At 46.5% G+C, this 25,050-nt stretch overlaps 1 long non-coding RNA gene across 1 annotated transcript in view; it reads left to right on the forward strand.

Annotated features, from left to right (window-relative positions):
- The first annotated feature begins 421 nt into the window (after positions 1-421).
- Positions 422-25,050, forward strand: part of LOC129694189 (uncharacterized) — a 33,892-nt gene continuing 9,263 nt past the window's right edge. The window contains exon 1 of the long non-coding RNA XR_008722977.1: positions 422-493. This is a non-coding gene — a long non-coding RNA (uncharacterized LOC129694189). The remainder of the gene's footprint in view (positions 494-25,050) is intronic.

The following is a 25,050-nucleotide window of genomic DNA, read 5'->3' on the forward strand; positions in this document are numbered from 1 at the left end:
TTGGGGGACGGGGGTGATTTGGGGGGACGGGGGTGATTTGGGGGGGACGGGGGGGGGGAGGATTGGTGAGGGATGGGTCGTGGGGTGTTGGGGTGTGAGGTAGAAGAGGGAGAGATGGGCCCGGCGCTTGACCCCAATGCCCGGTCTCGCCTGTGGAGAGGCGGCCCGGCGCTCCTCCTGAGCGCTCCTCTCCCCCCCTCCTCCCCCCCCTCACGCCCGGACGCGAGGGACGTCCCCCCCCCCCCCCCCCCCCGCCCGCACGCCTCGGCCCCAGTCGGGAGCGCGCACGCACGCACGGCCCCGCCTCCAGTCGGGAGCGCGCACGCACGCACGGCCCCTCTCCCCCCCTCGCGCACGCAGGCTGCCTGCCCCTCCTCCCCCCCCCCTCGGTCGGTCGCGAGCGCGCGCGCCCCCCGCGTGTGTACTGGGGAGAGACGCGGCGCGGCCGCCTGGCGCCGCCGACAGTCGGGGACGGGGACGGGGACGGAGACAGGTAAATGCCCCGCTGCCGGGACCCCCTCTCCCCCCCCCCCTCCTCTCCCCCCCCTCCTCCCCCCCCCTCGAGGTGTGTCTCCCCCCCCTCCCCTCCTGTCCCCGGAGACACCTCCTCTCCACCCCCCTCCCCTCCCCCCCGTTAGGCCCCGAGCCCCCCCCTCGCCTGTGGAGCCCGCCTCCCCGGCCCCCCCCTCCCCTCCCCTCCCTCCTCCCCCTCCCCTCCCCCCCTCCCCCCCCCCTCCTCCCCCCCCCCCCCCCCCCCCCCTCCCCCCCCCCCCCCCCCCCCCCCCCCCCCCCCCCCCCCCCCCCCCCCCCCCCCCCCCCCCCTCCCCCCCCCCCCCCTCCCCTCCCCCCCCCCCCCCCCCCCCCCCCCCCCCCCCCCCTCCCCCCCCCCCCCCCCCCCCCCCCCCCCCCCCCCCCCCCCCCCCTCTCTCCCCCCTCCCCCCCCTCCCCCCTCTCCCCCCCTCCTGGTACATAATGTCTTCCTCCCCCTAATATTCAAATAAAATGTCCTAAAGTAAAATATGCTGACTTCAGGTGTGTATGTAAATAATAATGTGAATAATTATAAAAGTCATAGATAACAGATAGAGCTCATATAGATAGCGGAGTCAGGGGATATGGGGAGAAGGCAGGAACGGGGTACTGATTGTGGATGATCAGCCATGATCACATTGAATGGCGGTGCTGGCTCGAAGGGCCGAATGGCCTACTCCTTCGTCTATTGTCTATAATAACTTGTGATGTGTAAATAAGTGACTTAGACATAAATATTGGTGGTAGACAAAAGTGCTGGAGAAACCCAGTGGGTGCAGCAGCATGGGTTTGGAGACATCCCTAAGATTGTTGAGTTGTACAATATGAGGAAGGCCATAAGTGATGGGAGTAGAATTAGGCCATTCGGCCCATCAGGTCGACTCCGCCATTCAATTATGGCTGATCTATCTCTCCCCCCTAACCCCATTCTCCTGCCTTCTCCCCATAACCTCTGACACCCGCACTAATCAACAATCTATTTCTGCCTTACATATATCCAATGACTTGGCCTCCACAGCCGTCTGCGGCAAACAATTCCACAGATTCACCACCCTCTGAGTAAAGCAATTCCTCTTCACCTCCTTCGTAAAATAACGTCCTTTAATTCTGAGGCTGTGACCTCTAGTCCTAGACTCTCCCACTAGTGGAAACAACCTTTCCACATCCACTCTGTCCAAGCATTTCACCATTCTGTCTGTTTCAATGAGGAGCACCTTCATTCTTCTAAACTCCAGCGAGTACAGGCCTAGTGCCGAGAAGCGCTGATCATAGGTCCGACTCATTCCTGGAAGGATGTCAAAGTATACAACGCGATATTGATCAGCTACAGACACGGGGAGAGAAATGGCAGATGGAGTTTAATCTGAGCAAGTGATGAAGTTTGCACTTTGGGAGGTCAAATGTAAAGGGTAAACATACAATTAATGGCATGATGCTTAACGATATTGATGTACAGAGCGATCTTGGTGACCAAGTCCATAACCCTCAAAGAGTGGCAATAAGAAAGTCTGTGACCATTGGAATTCCATTGGGATCTGTGGTGGGATCGATGCTCTTAAAAATAGCGGAGTCAAGGGATATGGGGAGAAAGCAGTCATGGGGAGAAAGCAGGAACGGGGTACTGATTGGGGATGATCAGCCATGATCACATTGAATGGCGGTGCTGGCTCGAAGGGCTGAATGGCCTACTCCTGCACCTATTGTCTATTGTCTATTGATATTGTTTGTGATATATATAAATGACTAATGATGTCTGTGTAATGTCTGTGTAATGTCTTGCACTAGTACATAATACATGTTTAAGAAGGAACTGCAGATGCTGGAAAAATCAAAGGTAGACAAAAATGCTGGAGAAACTCAGCGGGTGAGGCAGCATCTATGGAGAGAAGGAATAGATGACGTTTCGGGTCGAGACCCTTCTTTTTGACCCAAAACGTCGCCTATTCCTTCTTGCCAGAGATGCTGCCTCACCTGCTGAGGTAAAGAAGGCATATGATATGCTTGCTATCATCGGTCCGGGCATCGCGTATAAGAGTTTAAGAAGGAACTACAGATGCAGAAAATCGAAGGTGCACAAAAATGCTGGAGAAACTCAGCGGGTGCAGCAGCATCTATGGAGCGAAGGAAATAGACAAAGTTTCGGGCCGAAACCCTTCTTCAGACTGAAGAAGTGTTTCGGCCCGAAACGTTGCCTATTTCCTTCGCTCCATAGATGCTGCTGCAGCCGCTGAGTTTCTCCAGCATTTTTGTGTACCTTCGCGTATAAGAGGCAGGAGGTCACATTGCTGCTTTATAGGACTTTATAGACCTGGAATATTATGGGCAGTTCTGGTCGCACCATTCCAGGAAGGATGTGGAGGCTTTGGAGAGGGTGCAGAGGAGGTTTACCTGAATTATGCCTGGGTATAAGGAGAGGTTGGACAGACTTGAATAGTTTTCTCTGCAGCGTTGGAGGTTTAACGGAGACCTGATAGAAATATATAAAATGAGTAGTGGGCATGGATAGGGCAGACAGTGAGAACCTTTATTCCTCCAGGGTATAAATGTCAATGACCAGAGGACCAGGGGTCACAGCTTAAGGATAAGGGGGAAATCCTTTAAAACCGAGATGAGAAAAACTTTTTTCATACAGAGAGTGGTGAATCTCTGGAATTCCCTGCAACAGAGGGTAGTTGAGGCCAGTTCATTGGCTATATTTAAGAGGGAGTTAGATGTGGCCCTTGTGGCTAATGGGATCAGAGGGTATGGAGAGAAGGCAGGTACGGGATACTGAGTTGGATGATCAGCCATGATCATATTGAATGGCGGTGCAGGCTCGAAGGGCCGAATGCCCTACTCCTGCACCTAATTTCTATGTTTCTATAGACATGGAAACATAGAAAATAGGCGCAGGAGGAGGCCAATCGGTCCTTCAATATGTTCATGGCTGATCATCCAAAATCAGTGCCCTGTTCCTGCTTGCTCCTCATATCCCTTGATTCCGTTGGCCCTAAGAGCTAAATCTAACTCTTTAAAGCCCTGTCACACGGTACGAGTTCATTCCAAGAGTTCTCCCGAGTTTGCTCTGATTCGAACTCGGAGATTTACAGTAATGGCCACTCATCGGTACTCGGGACTCTCGTGGACATTTTTCAACATGTTGACAAATCTTTACGAGTCTTCCCGAGCTTACCTGCCATTAGCGAGTCTTCCTGAGTACCCGCCGTTAGCGGTACGAGCCGCTAAGAGACGTCCCCGAGCTCCGACGTACCCGCTACGTTCATTCTCCGTGCTTACAACGAGTTTGATTTTTTTTTAAACTCGGGAGAGCTCTTGGAATGCACTCCTACTGTGGGACTGGGCTATTAGTTAGATTTCAAGAATCAGGGGTACTGATTGGGGATGATCAGCCATGATCACATTGAATGGCGGTGCTGGCTCGAAGGGCCGAATAGCCTACTCCTGCACCTATTGTCTATTGTCTAACTCTCTCTAGAATACATGAAAAGAGGGATCTGGGGGTGCTAGTCCACAGCTTTAGAGCAAGAGGGGCAAAGTTTAAAAGAGTTGTGCAGGGCAAGTCTTTTCACACAGGAACAGACCATTTGACCCTCAATGTCTGTGACCAAATGTCGTGGATTCTGCTATGACCGCACGTGATGTATATGTAAAATCCTCTTAAACACCACCATTGTCAGCCTCCACCAACAATCACCCCTGGCAGCGAGTTCCAGGCACGCACCATCTGTGTCTGTAAAAAAAAACTTGCCCCGCACATCTCCTTTAAACTTGCCTCCCCCCTCTCCTTAAAGCTGTAGCCTCCAGACCTTGACCTATCACCCTGGGGAGGTTCTGTCCGTCTGCTCAACATATGTCACTCATAATTTTATAGATTTCCATCACTTCCCCCCTCACTTCCCCCCCCCCCCCCACCGCAACCTCCAGAGAAAATAATCCGAGTTTGTGCAATCTGCCTGCCAATCTCTCTCAAATATTTTGTGATCCTTGGTTTTAGTTTTAATCATTGTTTGTCAGCTATCCTCTGAGTTGAGAAAGAAAACATTGAGGATTTTATAAAAGTTTGTTATGTATTTCTTTAAAATAAGTAAGAAAACGGAGTCTTTCAGCTACATTATGAGGTTCTCTAGTGAAATGTTGGCTAAATTGTGGTACTATAATTTACAAACTAAAGCGCTTTGTTGGTGTTTAAAATATATGATCTATACTTAAAGTTGGACATCCCTCTGTAGTTTTGTGATGTCCATGTTTTTGATCTTTAATTTCCCACCTCCCACTAATGGGCGCACTTTTTAATTTTCTGTCTGTACATTTCAGATTTTGCTTTTATGGAGTAGGAAGGAACTGCAGAAAGGCGGGTTTGAGTAACTCTCATTGGGTTACCCCAGCTTTTTGTGTCTATCTTTTTGCTTTTATGGAGTGTTTGTTTCTTCCTTGTCATTTACTAACTTTGATTAAAGGGAACCTTGCCTTCATGAGATATTTTAATTCCTCCTGTAATACTTTCTATGATCTGAATTCCGTGTTTGTATCACTCATGCTGGGGCTCTGCAAGGCCGCATTTGGAATATCCTGGACAATTTTGGCCCCCATATCTGAGGAAGGATGTGCTGGCTCTGGAGAGGATCCAGAGGAGGTTTACAAGAATGACCCCAGGAATCGGCGAGTTAATATGATGGGCGTTTGACAGCACTGGGCATGTATTCGCTGGAGTTTAGAAGGATGAGGGGGATCCTCATTAAAACTTACCGAATAGTGAAAAGCTTGGATCAAGCGTAGGTTTGGCGATCGTTTCGCCGAACACCTCCGCCCGGTCCGCATTAACCAACCTGATCTCCCTGTGGCTCAGCACTTCAACTCCCCCTCCCATTCCGAATCCAACATTTCTGTGCTGGGTCTCCTCTATTGCCAGAGTGAGTCCCACCGGAAATTGGAGGAGTGATGAAGCCAAATAAAGTTACAAAAATAAGAAAAAAATTAAAATAGGTTTCAGGGCTAGCTTACAGTTTATATTTAGTGTCAAATTAGGCTTGTCTAAGGTTGCGGGGTTGTGGGAGATAATCCCTCTAACATTGTCTCCCAAGTGATTGCCTTTGAAGTAAGAGATAAACCAAATGACCAATGTCCCAAGAGAGAAATAGCCAGTCCGGTAATTATGTTTAGGGACAAAGAAAAAAACCAGGAAAGTGGAAATCAAATGATAAAGCAGATGGTCAATGTGGGCAGTCTGCTTGTACCCAGTGGCAATCTGAACATTTTTCCTGTACCTCTGATCTCTGTGGAAGGTTTCCTGTTGGTCAGAGAAGAGGACCGGGGACAGTTGAGTGTCTACATTGGTCACTTAGCTGGAATTCTCGCTCCCTTCCATCGGCCGATGTTAAGTAAAGTTTTGAACTGGTCTACCAAACAGTTTGCGTGGTGTCTGTTTATTAAGAAGCGAACCTGGTTTAGTTGTTATAAAAGTAACTTTTTCAGGAGCAGCACCTTGGGCAGTCTGCATCCCAGTGGCCTGACCATTGACATCTCCAATTTCCGGTTTGCTGTCTCCTCCCCTTCTCAGCTCCCCCTCAGCCCTCTGGCTCATCCTCTTCCTTTCTTCTTCCCCCCCCGCCCTGCATCAATCTGAAGAAGGGTTTCGGCCCGAAACATTGCCTATTTCCTTCGCTCCATAGATACTGCCACACCTGCTGAGTTTCTCCAGCATTTTTATCTACCTTGGATAGAGTGGATGCGGGGAGGATGTTTCCACTGGTGGGAGAGTCTAGGGCCAGAGGACACAGCCTCAGAATTAAAGGACGTTCCTTTAGGAAGATAAGGAGACATTTCTTTAATCAGAGGGTGGTGATTCTGTGGAATTCATTGCCACAGAAGGCTGTGGAGGCCAAGTCAATGGATATTTTATAAGGTAGAGATAGATAGATTCTTGATTAGTACAGGTGTCGGAGGTTAAGAGGGAAGGATAGATCAGCCATGATAGAATGGCGGAGTAGACTTGATGGGCAGAATTCTGCTCCTATCACTTATGAACTAATGAACTCATATTTTGCCCCATTTTTTAAAAGATATTAAGGGGCAGATCTCTGTGCAATTTACAATGCAGGAATATACCAACAACATCTCTATAGGTAAAAGTACTAAATGTTATTACTTGATATAAAATTTAGCATTTTTGCTATTTCAGCACCTTTCTGTCTCTAAGTAGTATTTTCCTCTCTTTCTCCTTCCCCGCCCCCTTCCCAGTCCTCCCACTAGTCCCACTGCCTCCGCCCAATTTCTTTCCTTGTCCTACCCCCTCCCCAGACGTCAGTCTGAAGGGTCTCGACCCGAATTGTCGCCAATTCCTCCTCTCCATTGATGCTGCCTCACCCGCTGAGTTTCTCCAGCATTTTGTGTTAAGCAAAATAACATCTATTAGGGCGGATGTCCTCCAAGACTGGGTGTTTTCTTTAGCTTGTGAAATACCTTTAATAAAAATAAATGTAAATATTTATGTTCTGTGTGGGATGGCCTGTAAAGTATTACTGCATTTGCTTAACTCCTTGTCATTTAAAATCACTTATTCTATATTTAAATCTATTTGAACTGATTTGATGGATTAGGCCTAGGATGAACTGTGATAGGATTAAAATGTTGTCTCTACTTTATGTGGATCCACCATCACCAAGACCACATTTAATCATGTTTAGGTTTATTATTGTCATGTGTACCAAGGGACAATGAAATGCTTTGTTGCACGCTATTCAAACAGATCAGATAACATTATACAGTGCCCTCCATAATATTCAGGACAAAGACTCATCATTTATTTATTTGCCTCTGTACTCCACAATTTGAGATTTGTAATAGAAAAAATCACATGTGGTTAAAGTGCACATTGTCAGATTTTATTAAAGGGTATTTTTACACGTTTGGTAGAAATTACAGCAGTGTTTATACTTAGTCCCCCCCATTTCAGGGCACCATCATGTTTGGGACACAGCAATGTCATGTAAATGAAAGTAGCCATGTTTAGTATTTTGTTGCATATCCTTTGCATGCAATGACTGCTTGAAGTCTGCGATTCATGGACATCACCAGTTGCTGGATGCCTTCTCTGGTGATGCTCTGCCAGGCCTGTATTGCAGCCATCTTTAGCTTGTGCTTGTTTTGGGGGCTAGTCCCCTTCAGTTTTCTCTTCAGCATATAAAAGACATGCTCATTGGAGTCAGATCGGATGATTGACTTGGCCACTCAAGAATTTTAGCTTTGAAAAACTCCTTTTCCTTTAGCAGTATGTTTGGGATCATAGTCTTGCTGTAGAATGAACCGCCGGCCATTTTGAGGCATTTGTTTGAACTTGAACAGATAGGATGTGTCTAGACACTTCAGAATTCATTACGCTACTATCATCAGCCAGTACCTTCAGCAGCCATACATGCCCAGGCCATAACACCCCCACCACCGTGTTTCACAGATGAGGTGGTATGCTTTGGGTCTTGGGCAGTTCCTTCTCTCCTCCATACTTTGCTCTTGCCATCACTCTGATATGTTAATATTCGTCTCATCTGTCCACAAGACCTTTTTCCAGAACTGTGGTTGCTCTTTTAAGTAACCTGGCCATCCTATTTTTGCAGCTAACCAGTGGTTTGCGTCCTGCAGTGTAGCCTCTGTATTTCTGTTCATGAAGTCTTCTGCGGACAGTGGTCATTGACAAATCCACACCCGACTCCTGAAGAGTTTTTCTGATCTGTCAGAAAGGTGTTTGGGGAATTTTCTTTATTACAGAGATAAGTCTTCTGTCATCAGCTGTGGAGGTCTTCCTTGGCCTGCCAGTCCCATTGTGATTAGTAAGCTCACCAGTGCTCTCTTTCTTCTAAATGATGTTCCAAACAGTTGATTTTGGTAAGCCTAAGGTTTGGCTGATGTCTCTAACAGTATTATTCTTGTTTCTCAGTCTCATAATGGCTTCTTTGACTTTCATTGGCACAACTTTGGTCCTCATGTTGATAAACAGCAATAAAAGTTTCCAAAGGTGATGGAAAGACTGGAGGAAAGACTAGGTGCTGAGAGCTCTCTTATACCTGCATTAAGAAGGCAATTAAATACACCTGAGCAATTACAAACGCCTGTGAAGCCATGTGTCCCAAACATTATGGTGCCCTGAAATGGGGGGACTATGTATAAACACTGCTGTCATTTCTACATGGTGAAACCAAAATATATAAAATACCCTTTAATAAAATCTGACAATGTGCACTTTAACCACATGTGATATTTTCCTATTACAATTCTCAAATTGTGGAGTACAGAGGCAAATAAATAAATGATGAGTCTTTGTCCCAAACATATGGGGCACTGTACATAAATACAATCAAGCCAAACTCCAGTACAACAGGTAGAGCAAAGGGGAAGATACAGAGTGCAGAATATAGTTCTCAGCATTGTAGTGCACTAAGTCCAATGTCCGCAATGGGGTAGAGGTGAATCGGACAGTACCCTAGCTTATGGAAGGGCCGTTCAGAAGCCTGATAACAGAGGGGAAGAAGCTGTTCCTGAGTCTGGTGGTGCGCGCTTTCAAACTTCTGTACCTTCTGCCGGACGGGAGCGGGGAGAAGAAGGAATGACCGGGGTGGGACAGGGACAAGTCTTCGATTATGTTGGCTGCTTTCCCGAGGTAGCGCGAGATGCAGACGGAGTCTATTTTTCACATGCAGAAGATCCATGAACACATTGTTATATTATTGTTTGGAAAGACTTTTCTGACATTGACCAAGAAAATCATTTGTTGAATGAAATCGCTGCTTGTTGGAATGTTTGATATTAATATTTTAAAATAACCTGTTGGCAGGTTCTCGATTTAATAAAGCGTAATGTTCATGGTCAGAAATGTTGGGTGGATCTGGAATGGTCAAGAAAGTGCAGCATGGAAACTTTAGAAGGGACAAAACAGTAACGGCTCTGTGATGGTTGGCATTTCATGGGCTATCACATTCCTGGCCACGGAATGCAGGTACCAAGTAATCGCTGCTCGTAATAAACAGGTGGAATGGCATTTTGAAATGAGTGGATATAAAAGAAATATATTAATCCTTTATTAAGCATAAAACATAGGAGGCCCAGTCTTAGTCACGTGTGTGCCCAAAAAATATGGAAAATTGTGGAATAGATCTCTTCTAATTCTGAAGGCATTACAAGTAAATTGTTTTGTACTGTATATATTATTCAGTTTTTTTTTTGAAGTTTATCAAGTGAAATATTTATGTTATGCTGACAATGTTTGTTTAGGGTCAGAGGTCAAGCATGATTGGTCACGTGTGCGACCTCACACGGAAACATTTTTTTCATGTCAGTTTTATCTTACAAACTCTATGAATTAAAAAAAAAAAGGTAGAATGTTCATATCTTTAGCGGATGTACGTTATAGTTCTGTAGGTAGGGAAATAGCAATGAGAAAGATTAACCTCTTACAAGAATTTTTTTTTAACATGTTACTTTATTTGATGACATCTGGTCACGTGTGTGGCATTTGGTTCACTTTCCAAAGGATGGCCCAGCAGCAGAATTAGGCCATTCAGCCCATCGAGTCTACTCCGCCATTCAGTCATGGCTTGTCCATATTTCCCTCTGAACCCCATTCTCCTGCCTTCACCCCATAGCATTTGACGCCCATACTAATCAAGAATCTCCGCTTTAAAAATACCCATTGACTTGGCCTCCATTGTTGTCTGTGGCAATGAATGCCACAGATTCACAACTCTCTGGCTAAAGAAATTCCTCCTCGTCTCCTTGCTGAAGGTATGTGGGTAGGAACTGCAGATGCCGGTTTAAACCGAAGATAGATACAAAAAGCTGGAGTAACTCAGCGGGCCAGGCAGCATCTCTGGAGAGCAGGAATGGGCGATGTTTTAGGTCTAGACCCTTCTTCAGACTGGTTAGGGATAAGGGAAACAAGAGACATAGACGATGATGTAGATAGGTCTGTGTGGGAATGGGAAGGAGAATTAAAATGTTTAGCAACTGGGAGATCAAGTTGTTTAAGAAAGAACTGCAGATGCTGGAAAAATTGAAGGTAGACAAAAATGCTGGAGAAACTCAGCGGGTGAGGCAGCATCTATGGAGCGAAGGAAGGGTTTCGACCCGAAACGTCACCTATTCCTTCGCTCCATAGATGCTGCCTCACCCGCTGAGTTTCGCCAGCATTTTTGTCTACCTGGGAGATCAGGTTGGTTCAGGCAGAGCGAAGGAGTTCAGCGAAACGATCGCGCAATCTACATTTGATCTCGCCAATCTCCTGATCTCCCGGTTGCTAAACACTTCATTCTCCTTCCCATTCCCACACAGACCTTTTTGTGCTAGGTCTCCTCCATTGTAAGAGTGAGGCTAAATGCACATTGGAGGAATATCATCTCATATTTCGTTTGGGCAACTTATGGTATGAATATTGGACAACAGTGGTATGAATATTGATTTCTCTCACTTCAGGTAGCCCCGGCATTCCCTCTTTCTCTATCCTTTCCCCACTCAAATCATCCCGTGTGGGGGGGGGGGGGGGTTGCGGAGAACAAGATGGGCTATTGGGGACTGTACTGAATACTTTGTAACACTGTCAACGCCCTATACGTGGCTATTCTTTGCATACCGTGTCTATGGTATGCAAAACAAAGAATTTCACTGTGACATGTCACATTTGCCAAAGAAGTATCAATCAATCAACTCTCCCATTTCTGGAGGCATCCTTTTGACGTCGACTCTACCTAGACCTTTCATTATTCGCCACTCTATCTTGGCCTTTCATCATTTGATGAATTGAATTAAATACGGAAGTTGTCTCTCATGTCAGAGAGCTTTAAATCTCCATTGTATGTGTGCTGAGATTTACTCCCAGACCAATAGACAATAGGTGCAGGAATAGGCCATTCGGCCCTTCGAACCAGCACCGCCATTCAATGTGATCATGGCTGATCATCCCCAATCAGTACCCCATTCCTGCCTTCTCCCCATATCCCCTGACTCCGCTATCTTTAAGAGCCTGATCTAGCTCTCTCTTGAAAGTATACAGAGAACCGGCCTCCACCGCCCTCTGAGGCAGAGAATTCCACAGATTCACAACTCTCTGTGTGAAAAAGTGTTTCCTCATCTCCGTTCTAAATGGCTTACTCCTTATTCTTAAACTGTGGCCCCTGGTTCTGGACTCCCCCAACATCGGGAACACGTTTCCTGCCTCTAGCGTGTCCAAACCCTGTTCGGGTGGATGTTTGAATAAGAGGATATGTGAAGAGGAAAAGATTAATGAAGACAAATGTAGGTCCCTTACAGTCAGAGACAGGTGAATTGATAATGGGGAAATAGGGAATGGCAGAACAGTTAAACGAGTCTGTCTTCACTGAGGAAGACGCAAAAAATCTCCCGGAAATACTTGGGGACCGAGGATCTAGTGAGAGGGAGGAACTGAAGGGAATCCACATTAGTCAGGAAATAGTGTTAGGTAAACTGTTGGGACTGAAGGCAGATAAATCCCATGTGCCTGATGATCTGCATCCCAGAGGTGGCCCTAGAAATCGTGGATGCATTGGTGATAATTTTCCAATGTTCTCTCGACTCTGGATCAGTTCCTGTGGACTGGAGGGTAGCTAATGTAACTCTGCTTTTTAAGAAAGGAGTGAGAGAGAAAATGGGGAATTATAGACCAGTTAGCCTTACATCCGTAGTGGGGAAGATGCTGGAGTCAATTATTGAAAATGTTATAGCAGCGCATTTGGAAAGCAGTGATGGGATCGGTCAAAGTCAGCATGGATTTAGCTAAGTCAGCAAGGGGAAATCATGCTTGACTAATCTGCTGGAATTTTTTGAGGATGTAACAAGTAGAATGGTTAAGGGAGAGCCAGTGGATGTGGTGTATCTAGACTTTCAAAAAGCCTTTGACAAGGTCCGACACAAGAGATTAGTGTGCAAAATTATATTTACAATATATATTAACGATTTAGATGAGGAAATTAAATGTTGCAGATGACACAAAGCTGGGTGGCAGTGTGAGCTGTGAGGAGGATGCTAGTAGGCTGCAGGGTGACTTGGATAGGTTGAGTGAGTGGGCAGATGCATGGCAGATGTAGTATAATTTCAATATGCAGGTAGACTGGGAAAATCAGGTTGATTCCAGACCCCAAGAAAGAGAGTTTGGAGAATGCCTCCTAGATGGATTCTTAGAGCAGCTTGTAATGGAGCCGACCAGAGAAAAGGCAATTCTGGATTTAGTGTTGTCCAATGAACCAGATACGATAAGAGAACTCGAGGTTAAGGAACCGCTTGGAGGTAGTGATCATAATATGATTAGTTTTAATACAGTGTTGGGCGAGTCCAGAACCAGGGGCCACAGTCTTAGAATAAAGGGGAGGTCATTTAAGACTGAGGTGAGAAAAAACGTTTTCACCCATGGAATTCCCTGCCACAGAGGGCAGTGGAGGCCAAGTCACTGGATGGATTTAAGAGAGAATTAGATAGAGCTCCAGGGGCTAGTAGAGTCAAGGGATATGGGGAGAAGGCAGGCACTGGTTATTGATAGGGGGTGATCAACCATGATCACATTGAATGGCGGTGCTGGCTCGAAGGGCCGAATGGCCTCCTCCTGCACCTATTTTCTACGTTTCTAGAGTTAGTGAATCCAGTGTGGAATTAAACTGTGGTGTATTTAGACAAAGGAATTAAATGTAACAATTTAGATGAGGGAATTAAAAGTAACATCTTCAAGTTTGCGGATGACACAAAGCTGGGCGGCAGTGTGAGTTGCGGGGAGGATGCTATGAGGCTGCAGGGTAACTTGGGTGAGCGGGCAGATGCATGGCCGATGCAGTATAATATGGATAAATGTGAGGTTGGTAGCAAGAACAAGATGGCAGATTATTATCTGAATGGTGTAAGAAAGATTTGCAGATGCTGATTAAATCAAAGGTAGACACAAAATGCTGGACTTTTTCACCCAGAGAGTTGTAAATTTATGGAATTCCCTACCACAGAGGGCAGTGGAGGCCAAGTCACTGGATGGATTAAAGAGAGAGTTAGATAGAGCTCTAGGGGCTAGTGGAATCAAGGGATATGGGGAGAAGGCAGGCACGGGTTATTGATAGTGGACAATGATCACAATGAATGGCGGTGCTGGCTCGAAGGGCCGAATGGCCTCCTGCGCCTATTTTCTATGTTTCTAATGTGGATAAATGTCAGGTTATCCACTTTGCTGGCAAGAACAGGAAGATAGATTATTATATGAATGATGTAAGAGGAACTGCGGATGCTGGTTTAAACCGAAGATAGACTCAAAAAGCTGGAGTAACTCAGCAGGACAGGCAGCATCTCTGGAGAGAAGGAATGGGTGACGTTTCGGGTCAAGACCCTTCTTCAGACTGGTTTAGGGATAAGGGAAAGGAGAGATATAGACGGTGATGTGGAGAGATAAAGAACAATGAATGAAAGATATGCGAAAAAGTAACGATGATAAAGGAAACAGGCCGTTAGCTGTTTGTTGGGTGAAAACGAGAAGCTGGTGGGATATGGGTGGGGGAGGGGATGGAGAGAGGGGGAATGCCTGGGCTACCTGAAATCAAAATTCATACCACTGGGCTGTAAACTTCCCAAGTGAAATATGAGGTGCTGTTCCTCCAATTTGCATTTAGCCTCACTCTGCCAATGGAGGAGACCTAGGACAGAAAGGTCCGTGTGGGAATGGGAAGGAGAATTAAAGTGTTCAGCAACCGGGACATCAGGTAGGTTCAGGCGGGCTGAGTGAAGACTGGTCGATCATTTCACAGAACACCTTTGCTCAGCCTGCCTGAATCTACCTGATCTCCAGGTTGCTGGACACAGTGTAAGAATAAGGGGTAGGACGTTTAGGACTGAGATGAGGAAAAACATTTTCACCCAGAGAGTTGTGAATCTGTGGAATTCTCTGCCACAGAAGGCAGTGGAGGCCAATTCTCTGGATGTTTTCAAGCGAGAGTTAGATTTAGCTCTTAGGGCTAAGGGAATCAAGGGATATGGGGAGAAAGCAGGAACGGGGTACTGATTTTAGATGATCAGCCAGGATCATATTGAATGGCGGTGCTGGCTCGAAGGGCTGAATGGCCTACTCCTGCACCTATGACCTATGTTTCAATGTTGGAGGAACTCAGCAGGTCAGATAACATTCGTGGAGGGAATGGACCGTTTGGATTGGGATCTGAAGCTCGGGGTCTAAAGTCTGAGGAAGGGTCTCGACCTGAAACATGGCCTGTCCAATCCCCCCACATTGATTACATCGATGATTTGGATGAGAACATACAGGGCAAGATTAGCAAGTTTGCTGACGATACAAAAGTTGGATAAAAATGCTGGAGAAACTCAGCGGGTGAGGCAGCATCCATGGAGCGAAGGAAATAGGCAACATTTCGGGCCGAAACCTTTCTTCAGACTGATGTGAAGGTGGGGGGGGGGGGGGGGAAGAAGAAAGGAAGAGGAGGAGCTAGAGGGAGAGCTGAGAAGGGGAGGAGACAGTAAGGACTACCTGAAATTGGAGAAGTCAATGCTCATACCACTGGGGTGTAAACTACCCGAGCGAAATATGAGGTGTTGCTCCTCCAGTTTCCGGTGGGACTCACTCTGGCCATGGAGGAGGCCCAGGACAGAAAGGTTGGATTGGGAATGGGGTGGGGAGTTGAAGTGCTGAGCCACCGGGAGATCGGGTTGGTTAATGCGAACCGAGCGGAGGTGTTGGGCGAAGCGATCGCCAAGCCTACGCTTGGTCTCACCGATGTAGAGCAGCTGACATCTAGAGCAGCGGATGCAATAGATGAGGTTGGAGGAGGTGCAGGTGAACCTCTGCCTCACCTGGAACGACTGCTTGGGTCCTTGGATGGAGTCAAGGGGGGAGGTAAAGCGACAAGTGTAGCATTCCTTGCGGTTGCAAGGGAAAGTGCCACGAGAGGGGGTGGTTCGGATGGGAAATGACGAATGGACCAGGGAGTTACGGAGGGAGCGGTCTCTGCGGAAAGTGGCCAGGGGAGGAGATGGGAAGATGTGGCAAGTGGTGGGGTCACGTTGGAGGTGGCGAAAATGATGGAGGTTATTTGTTGTACGTGACGGCTGGTAGGGTGGAAGGTGATACGTGACGGCTGGTAGGGTGGAGGTGATACGTGAAGGCTGGTAGGGTGGAGGTGATCTTCCCATCTCCTCCCCTGTCTGCTTTCCGCAGAGACTGCTCCTTCCGTAACTCCCTGGTCCATCCGTCCCTTCCCACCCGAACCACCCGCTGATGGAATGGTGATCATTGACAAAGCAGTTAAACAAGAGAGTGCACTAGGGTGAGGTCAAACGTAAACTGCTGGAAGAACAGGTTGAGCCATATCTGTGGAGTCAAAGGGATGGGTCATTGTCATTTCAGGTTGACACCCTCTGTCGGGACTGTGAGTGAGGAGGCACTGTCCTGGCATCAACACTGTGAGTAAAGAGAAAGATAGGCGTTGTGGAGACAGATGCTGGCGGCTGTTCTCAGCTTTCTCCACTGCTGGAGAGAGATCAGGTGCGCTACAATGACAATAGACAATAGGTGCAGGAGTCGGCCATTTGGCCCTTCGAGCCAGCACCGCCATTCAATGTGATCATGGCTGATCATCCCCAATCAGTACCCCGTTCCTGCCTTCTCCCCATATCCCCTGACTCCGCTATTTTTAAGAGCCCTATCTAGCTCTCTCTGAGAAAGCATCCAGAGAACTCGCCTCCACTGCCCTCTGAGGCAGAGAATTCCACAGACTCACAACTCTCTGTGAGAAAAAGTGTTTCCTCGTCTCCGTTCCAAATGGCTTACTCCTTATTCTTAAACTGTGGCCCCTGGTTCTGGACTCCCCCAACATCGGGAACATGTTTCCCGCCTCTAGCGGATCCAAACCCTTAATAATCTTATATGTTTCAATGAGATACCCTCTCATCCTTCTAAACTCCAGAGTGTACAAGTCCAGTTGCTCCATTCTCTCAGCAGATGACAGTCCCGCCATCCCGGGAATTAACCTTGTAAACCTACGCTGCACTCCCTCAATAGCAAGAATGTCCTTCCTCAAATTAGGGGACCAAAACTGCACACAATACTCCAGGTATGGTCTACTAGGGCCCTGTACAACTGCAGAAGGACCTCTTTGCTCCTATGCTGAGAACCTTTAGTTTAGTTTAGAGACACAGCGCAAAGCAGGCCCTTCAGCTCGCCGAGTCGTGCTGACCAGCGATGCCCATAGGCTAGCACTATCCCACACACACTAGGGACAATTTACAATTGTACCAAGCCAATTAACCTACAAACCTGCGTGTCTTTGGAGTGTGAGAGGAAACCGGAGCACCCGGAGAAAACCCACGCAGGTCACAGGGAGAACGTGCAAACTCCGTACAGGCAGCACCCGTAGACGGGATTGAATCCGGGTCTCTGGCGCTGTGAGGCAGCGACTCTACCGCTGCGTCACCCAATATTTTTATCCTATATACAATATTACCCACCCATGGAAGACATAAGCGAAATATGAGATGCTGTTCCTCCAATTTGCATGGAGCCTCTCTCTGACAATGGAGGAGACCTTGGACAGAAAGGTCAGTGTGAATTAAAATGTTTAGCAACTGGGAGGCTCAAGTAGGTTCTCTAACTTCAAGTAACTAATATGAGGAAGGATATTCTTGCTATTGAGGGAGTGCAGTGGTTATTTCCCGGGATGGCGGGAATGTCATATGCTAAGAGAGTGGAGAGACTGGGCTTGAATTCACTGGAATTTAGAAGGATGAGAGGGTATCTTATAGAAACATACAATTATTAAGGGTTTGGACACGCTAGATGCAGATAACATGTTCCAGATGTTGGGGGAGTCCAGAACTAGGGACCACAGTTTAAGAACGGGGTGAGCCATTTAGAACGGAAATGATGAAACACTTTTTCACACAGAGAGTTGTGAATCTGTGGAATTCTCTGCCTCAGTCGGCAGTGGAGGCCAGTTCTCTGGATGCATTCAAAAGAGAATTAGATAGAATAGAAGGTAGGAACAGGGTACTTACTGATTGTGGATGATCAGCCATGATCACAGTGAATGGCGATACTGGCTCGAAGGGCCGAATGGCAGCCTCCTGCTCCTGTTGTCTATGTATCTATGTATTCCCTCACCCACCCAAGTCGCACCGGCGTGGGTTGTCTCGGAGATCTTCGGTTTCCTCCCCAACTCCAAAGTCATACAGGTTTGTAGGTTAATTGATTTGGTATAAATGTAAATTGTTCCTAGTGTGTGTTGGACAGTGCTGGGATTGCTGGTTGGTGCGGACTCGGGCCAAAGGGCCTGTTTCCGCGCTGTATTACTAAACTAAACTAAGATGTTGCCTGACGCGCTGAGTTGCTCCAGCACTTTGCGTCCTTTTGTGCAAACCAGTATTTGCAGTTCCTCGTTTCTACATCGGGTTTAACAGCATTAGAGAGATACCACCGACATTATCTGTTGACAAAATTGAGGAAAAACTATGCTTAAAAGAAGTCAGGCGTAAACAAACGCAAGGTGGTTGTGATTGTTGGTATTCATTCAACCTAGCCCCAGGTCAAATCGTGCAATAACGTGCAACTGATACAAGTACTTGGAGCGCAGGAGGATGAGGGGTGATCTTATAGAGGTGTATAAAATCATGAGAGGAATAGATCGGGTAGACTCACAGAATCTCTTGCCCAGAGTATTGTGGAATTCTCTGCCTCAGAGGATGGTGGAGGCGGGTTCTCTGGATGCTTTCAAGAGAGAGCTAGATAGGGCTCTTAAAGATTGCAGAGTCAGGGGATATGGGGAGAAGGCAGGAACAGGGTACTGATTGGGAATGATCAGCCATGATCACATTGAATGTCGGTGCTGGCTCGAAGGGCCGAATGGCCGACTCCTGCACCTTTTGTCTATTGTCTATTGAGTAGGTGAATCGAGGACCTGAAGACATAGGTTGAAGATGAAGGGGAACAGATTTAATAGGAATCTGAGGGGTAGGTTTTTCACACTAAGGATGGTGGATATAGGGAACAAGCTGCCAGAGGAGGTAGTTGAGGCTGGGACTATCCCAATGTTTACGAAACAGTTAGACAGGTGCATGAATAGGACAGGTTTGGAGGGATATGGACCAAACGCAGACGGGTGATTCTAGTATAGATGGGACATGTTGGCTGATGTGGGCAAGTTGGGCCGAAGGGCCTGTTTCCACGCTGTATCACTCTATGACTCCAAGTATAATGAGTAAATGTCTCCCAGCAGGATTGTAGCAAATGGCAATGGTGGATCTGTGAAAACATTCTATTACGATGACTTAACGTCAGTTTCAAGTACTATTTTTAATCTTCATGGTACTTTGAACGAACATTTTTGAATTCATAAGCATATCAATGAAACCTTGAGGTTTGTTAATTGCAAAGTAGAATGTTGGCCCATCGGTGGTGATTGGCTCGAGTGTGACTTTGTTAGAATTTTTTATTTTGACTCCTCTAAATGTCCAGTGAAAACCAGATTGTTTTGCTAACATATGTTTTCAAGAGAGAGTTAGATTCAGCTCTTCGGGCTGAGGGAATCAAGGGATATGGGGAACAAGCCAGAACGGGGTACTGATTGTGGATGATCAACCATGATCATATTGAATGGCGGTGCTGGCTCAAAGGACCGAATGGCCTACTCCTGCCCCTATTGTCTATGTTTATAACTTACTGCCAAGGAATTTACATTGGATGCCCTTTCTAAATGATTTCTAACATACTTTGTTTATGTAACTAGATTTCCCCATTAACGTATATTTGTTAATTTTTAAATAATTACCTGAAGTGGTGACTTAGGCAAAAATGCTGGAGAAACTCAGCGGGTGAGGCAGCATCGATGGAGCGAAGGAATAGGTGACGTTTCGGGTCGAGACCCTTCTTCAGACTGAGTTTTGACTCAAGTGTTTGACTCCAGTGTTGACTCAAGTGACAAAGTGTTGACTTTGTTATTTTTCTCTTAAAGACCTGGACCATGCAATTCTGTATTTCAAATTGTGAAAGGAACATTTTTCCTTTTTCTAAGCACAGTATTTCAAATAGGTCTGTTATCTTTCAGCTACATCCATGTTGCTTCTTTCATATGATGCTCATGCAACCAAAATTATGCCACGTTAGGTTGCTACAATTATTAATCTATTGAATTTGTGTTAATAATTCATCAACCTGTTCAAAGCTGCATTTGATTAATTAATGATGATAGCTACTAATTAATTCTCTTTTTAAAACTGAACTAGATGCCATAACCTAATTTATTTCCTCCCTGTTACTCGCATCCAAAGAGAAAATCTATTTGGATGTGAAAATGTGAAATGGCTGTTAAGTGTGTATAGACCTGCTACTTGAGACTCAATGTCTTTACTCTGGGTCAACAAGTTAGGTATGAGTTCAAAATGTATAGGAAAGAACTGCAGATGCTGGTTGAAATCGAAGTTAGGCACAAATGCTGGAGTAACTCAGCGGGACAGGCAGCATCTCTGGAGAGAAGGAATGGGTGACATTTCGGGTCGAGACCCTTCTTCGGACTCTTCAGATTCTTCAGTCTGAAGAAGGGCCTCAACTCGAACTGTCACTGCATCGAATCAATATTCATACCACTGGGATGTAAGCTGCCAAAGCAAAATATGAGATGCTGTTCCTCCAATTTGCGTTTAGCCTCACTCTGCCAATGAGGGAGACCTAGGACAGAAAGGTCTGTGTGGGAATGGGAAGGAGAATTAAAGTGTTTAGCAACCGGGACGTCAGGAGATTGGCGAGACCAAACGTAGACTGCGCGATCGTTTCGCTGAACACCTTTGCTCCGCCTGAACCAACCTGATCTCCCAGTTGCTAAACATTTTAATTCTCCTTCCCATTCCCACGCAGACCGATCTACATCATTGTCTATGTCTCTTGTTTCCCTCATCCATAACCAGTGGGAGCGCCGTCGAGAATGGCTGCCCAGCCTGCAGCTGGTCATCTTTTCACCTTTTTTAAATGTTTTAGTATGTTAAAGAGTTTCATCTTGGAGGTCTAATCTTTTTTATGGTAGGCGGGGGGGGGGGACTGCATTACTCAGTCCTTACCTGCTGGAGATGCGTTTTTTCTCCGAGCCGTATCATCGCCCCTTCCTCGCGTCCTGCCAACTAGACTGGAGCGGCGTTTCCTGCCGGGACCAGCCAGAACTTCAGCTTCGGCGGCGGCGCAGCGCTGAAGCACCATCGCGGAGCGGGTGATGCTTTACCCGGGTCACCGTGTGGTAAGCTCCGGAGTGCTGAGACCACCGACACCAACATGGCGGTGCTGCGGGGTCTGCGGAGCGTCCAGCCGCGGGCGGCGCTGGGTTTGAACACTGGGATCGCCAGTGTCGGAGCTCCGACCAGCGCGGCCTGTGGATTTCGGGAGCCGCGGTCTACGGGGAGGAAGCGGCCGTTCCAGACGCTCCAAGTGTTCTCCCGACGTCGGAGTTCCATCATTAGGCGAGATGGCCTGAAACATCAGACTGCCGTTGTGGCAACTGCGGAGGCCTCACATAGGCCCCAACTACGGGGTAAACAAGAGGAAAAGGACTGGACTTTGTTGCCTTCCCTCACAGTGGGCACAATTTTGGGGGGATGTTTTTATGTTTTATGTTAAATTCTTTTTTTCTGTGGTGTATTACTTTTATTGGTGTGCTGCAAATGGCAACTCAAATTTCACTGCACCAGAAATGGTGTATGTGACAATAAATGTCCTTTGTCCTTTGTCCTTTGTTTGAAGAAGGGTCTCGACCCGAAACGTCTCCCAGAGATGCGGAAACCTGAGCGTAATTTTGTGACTGATTTAAGCAGTGTTGAGGATTTCTTGCATTATCTTGGGGTGTATTGAGGTTGGAAAGAAAAAGAGAAAATACAAAAACTAAATAATACACAGTGGTGCGGCGGGTAGATCCCGCTGTCTCACAGCGCCAGAGACCCGTGTTCAATCCTGACCTTGGCTTCAGTCTGTGCAGAGTTTGCACGTTCTCCCTGCATCCCCGTGGGTTTCCTCTGGGTGCTCTGGATTCCTCCCATATCCTAAAGACGTACGGGTTTGTAGATTAATTGGTCTGAATTGCCCCAAGTTTGTAGGGAGTGGATGAGAAAGTGGGAAAAGAAAGAAGTCGTATGAATGGGTGATTGTTGGTCGGCATTGATTTGGTGGCCCATAGGGCCTGTTTTAATGCTATATCTCTAAAATAAACTGAAGTCTCACGACTTGACATATTAATTTACATTATCTCAGATACACTGCAATGAAGCCATTCGTTGTGCAAATGTACATATGCAGGTGCCTTGGTTTTGGAGGCATTGTTTTCAATTTTTTAAAATTATTATCATTGTCACGTGTACCGAGGTACAGTGAAAACCTTTGTATTGGGCATGTTATCCAAACAAGATCAGATATACCACACATAAACACTATCAATACAATACAATACAATGTATTTGTCATTTGAACCCCATTGGGGCTCAAACGAAATGTTGTTTCTGCAGTCATACACACAAGAAAGAACCAAGACACAACACAATTTACACAAACATCCATCACAGCGCCTCTCCTCCTCGCTGTGATGGAAGGCAAAAACTTATCTCTCCCCTGCACTCCCCATTCCCCTCCCGATGTCAGAGTCAAATCCCCCGGCGGGCGATGGCAATTGTCCCGCGGCCGTTAACGCCGCGCCGGGCGATGCAAGGCCACGCTCCGTCAAGTCAAACTCAAGTACGACAGAACAAAGGGGAAGATACAGAGTGCAGAATATAGTTCTCAGCGTTGTAGCGCATGAGTTCCACAGACAAAGTCCAATGTCCACAATGGGGTAGATGTGAATCGGACAATACCTAGCTTATGGAAGGACCGTTCGGAAGCCTGACGACAGAGGGGAAGAAGTTGTTCCTGAGTCTGGTGGTGCGCGCTTTCAAGCATCTGTACCTTCTGCCGGACTGGCGTAGGGAGAAGAAGGAATGACCGGGGTGGGACAAGTCTTTGATGTTGGTCACTTTCCCGAGACAGCGTGAGGTATAGACAGAGTCGACAGTGGGAAGTCTGGTCTGGGTGAAGGCTACATCTACAACTCCCTGCGATTTCTTGGCCGTCTTCCCAAGCCAAACTGTAATGCAATTCAACGGCACGCTATATTTGTTTCTACTACTCGTACACCCATGACTGTGTGGTCATGTACAGTGTCAACATTGTCTTTAAGTTTGTGGGTGATAATGTTGACGCATGAACAACAATGATGGGACTCGGTACATAACAGAGATCACGAACCTTGTGGCATGGTGTCGGATAAATGACCTTTCCTTTAATGTCGGCTAAAATGAAAGAGTTGTTTGTTGATGTAAGGAAGTGGAGTGGAGGTGGGGGGGGGAGGGGAGGAGAATGGTCATATATGACGCACCCCTGTCCTCATCAATGTAGCTGCTGTAAAGAAGGTGGACAGCTTCACATTCCTAGACATCTATATCACCAGCAACTTAACCTGGTCATCATTCACTGGTGTGATCAAGAAAGCGCATCAACATGTTTACTTTCCTCAGTGACTGAGTAAATTCGTCATAATCACAGGATTCCCTTGAACTTCTACAGATGTGCTATGGAAAGTATTTTCACTGGTTGCATCTCAGCCTCGATGGCAACTGCTCTGCTCCTGAACCTGCAGAGAGTGGTGAACACGGCCCAGTCCATCACCAGTTCCTCACTTCTTTGCACACTCTGGAGTTTAGAAGGATGAGAGGATATCTCATTGAAGCATATAAGATTGTTAAGGGCTTGGACACGCTAGAGGCAGGAAACATGTTCCCGATGTTGGGGGAGTCCAGAACCAGGGGCCACAGTTTAAGAATAAGGGGTAAGCCATTTAGAACGGAGACAAGGAAACACTTTTTCTCACAGAGAGTGGTGAGTCTGTGGAATTCTCTGCCTCAGAGAGCAGTGGAGGCACGTTCTCTGGATGCTTTCGAGAGCTAGATAGGGCTCTTAAAGATAGCGGAGTCAGGGGATATGGGGAGAAGGCAGGAACGGGGTACTGATTAGGGATGATCAGCCATGATCACATTGAATGGCGCTGCTGGCTCGAAGGGCCGAATGGCCTACTCCTGCACCTATTGTCTATAATGTACAAACTCTGTACATTTAGCTCTTGTAATCAGGATCAAAACTGGGTATCTGGTGCTGGAAGGCAGCAACTCTACCACTGGGAGAACGTACAAACTGTACAGACAGTACCTATCCACATACTGCTGAGATGCTGCCTGACTCGCTGTTACTCCAGCACTTTGTGCCTTTGTCTGTAAACCAGCATCTGCAGTTCCAAGTGTCTAACTAAGGAGACGTTGGATCAGACGATTTAAAAATATGGTAGAGGTGAAGAGTGGCAGTTAAGGAGGAAATAAGAACAAAAGAGGTAGTAAATCTGACATGGACTGACTGGTACTTAGATACTCGGTGCCAGGAAATAATCATCTTCAACATAGAAAATAGGTGCAGGAGTAGGCCATTTGCCCCTTCGAGCCATCACTGCCATTCAATGTGATCACGGCTGATCATCCAAAATCAGATACCCCATTCCTGCTTTCTCCCCATATCCCTGGATTCCGTTAGCCCCAAGAGCTATATCTAACTCTCTCTTGAATTCATCAGGCCTAATACTTCCTGAAGATGAAGATGAAAGACCAGCTATGCCTGCCATGCATTGACATTACCATCACCACATCACCATTTTCTGAATGACTATTTATCAGATTAGCACCTCAATGGATATTTTTTAAGGCAGAGATAGATAGATTCTTCATTAGTGCGGGTGTCAGGGGAGAAGGCAGGAGAATGGGGTTAGGAGGGCATGAGAGATAGATCTGCCATGATTGAATGGCGAAGTAGACTTGATGGGCTGAATGGTCTAATTACACTCCTATAATAAAACAAAGCAGTTCAGAGGAGGCTGGGTATACATAGAACTCAGCATACATTTATTTATTTCTTTCTTTCTTTATTTCAAACAGAATAAAAGAATAAAAAGCAAGTGTGAAACAGCATACAAAAAACATAACACGAATATTTATAAAGTGTCATAAACAATATAAATAAATGACATTGTATGTGTCGGAAAAGCAGGAAGAAGCCAAAGCTTATTAATTCCCACCCCTTATTCAACTGCTTATAATTATCTTATACAAATTTAGCAGCTATATGTACACCAAATGTACACCAGCAGCTATATGTACACCAAATTATTTACACCATATGTACACCAAATTACTTCTGAGTTAAACATAGGAATAGGTCTGTCAACTCACAATGTCCGTGCAGAACATGATGCCAAATTAAATTAAAGGTAGACACAATATGCTGGAATAATTCAGCAGGTCAGACAGCATCTCTGGGGAAAAGGGATAGGAAATAGACCCGCTGAGTTACTCCAGTGTGTCTTTGCTTTTGCGGTTGCAGCACCTAGACTATGGAACAGCATCCCTCTTCCCGTCAGAACTGCCCCCTCCATCAACTCTTTT

The sequence above is a fragment of the Leucoraja erinacea genome, unplaced genomic scaffold (genome assembly GCF_028641065.1).
Source record: "Leucoraja erinacea ecotype New England unplaced genomic scaffold, Leri_hhj_1 Leri_573S, whole genome shotgun sequence".
NCBI classification, from domain to species: domain Eukaryota; kingdom Metazoa; phylum Chordata; class Chondrichthyes; order Rajiformes; family Rajidae; genus Leucoraja; species Leucoraja erinaceus.